At 46.5% G+C, this 679-nt stretch overlaps 1 long non-coding RNA gene across 1 annotated transcript in view; it reads left to right on the top strand.

Moving 5' to 3' along the window:
• The window catches only part of LOC116688618 (uncharacterized), a 19736-nt gene that overhangs the window by 18237 nt on the left and 820 nt on the right, over nt 1–679 (top strand). The window lies entirely within an intron of this gene.

Genomic DNA, 679 nt, shown 5'->3' with positions numbered 1-679 from the left:
TTACAAGGCACAGCAGGACGTGGCAGGGCACAGCAGAGCGTAGCAGATGAACATGGCATCGCAGAACGTGTAGCAGGACCATGGCAACAGCTGCTACCAGGATTTTGGAGTCTCCCTGATCCAATGAAACATGCTGGGCGAAAAAAAACATAAGGACTCCGGGGAATGACTCCCCAGAGCTAGGTTAGTAACAAGCATTTCTGGGACATGGATGCACATAAATGGAAAGATAGAAAGATAGAGGAGAGAGGAGCTCAGTGTGTCGAAAGAAGTCCCCAGCTGTCTAAAACTATTACAGCAAAACCAAGAGAGACAGGGTAAAGAGAAGAGCATGGTCAGGCTAGAACTCTCCCCAACGGGATCGGGCTGTATCGCCCTGCCTCACTCTAGTTTTATTATATTATTGATTATATGATAGATAGATCTGACAACTATTACGAGAAGCAGGTGGGCCGGGTTAGGCGGACGCTGCAACTCCTCACTCCCTAACAATATTCAATTATATGCCCTAACTATAAGCTTTATCAAAGCATAACCAAGAGAGTCAGGGTAAAGAGAGGAGCCTGGTCAGGCTAGAACTCTCCCCAACCGGATCGGGCTGTATACCCTGCCTTCCTCTAGTTTCATTATATTCTTGATCATATGATAGATAGATCTGACAACTATGACGAGAAGCAGG

Source organism: Etheostoma spectabile, chromosome 4 (assembly GCF_008692095.1).
Source record: "Etheostoma spectabile isolate EspeVRDwgs_2016 chromosome 4, UIUC_Espe_1.0, whole genome shotgun sequence".
NCBI lineage: Eukaryota > Metazoa > Chordata > Actinopteri > Perciformes > Percidae > Etheostoma > Etheostoma spectabile.
Note: the sequence above shows the minus strand (reverse complement) of the source record. Positions and strands in the feature narration are given on the sequence as shown.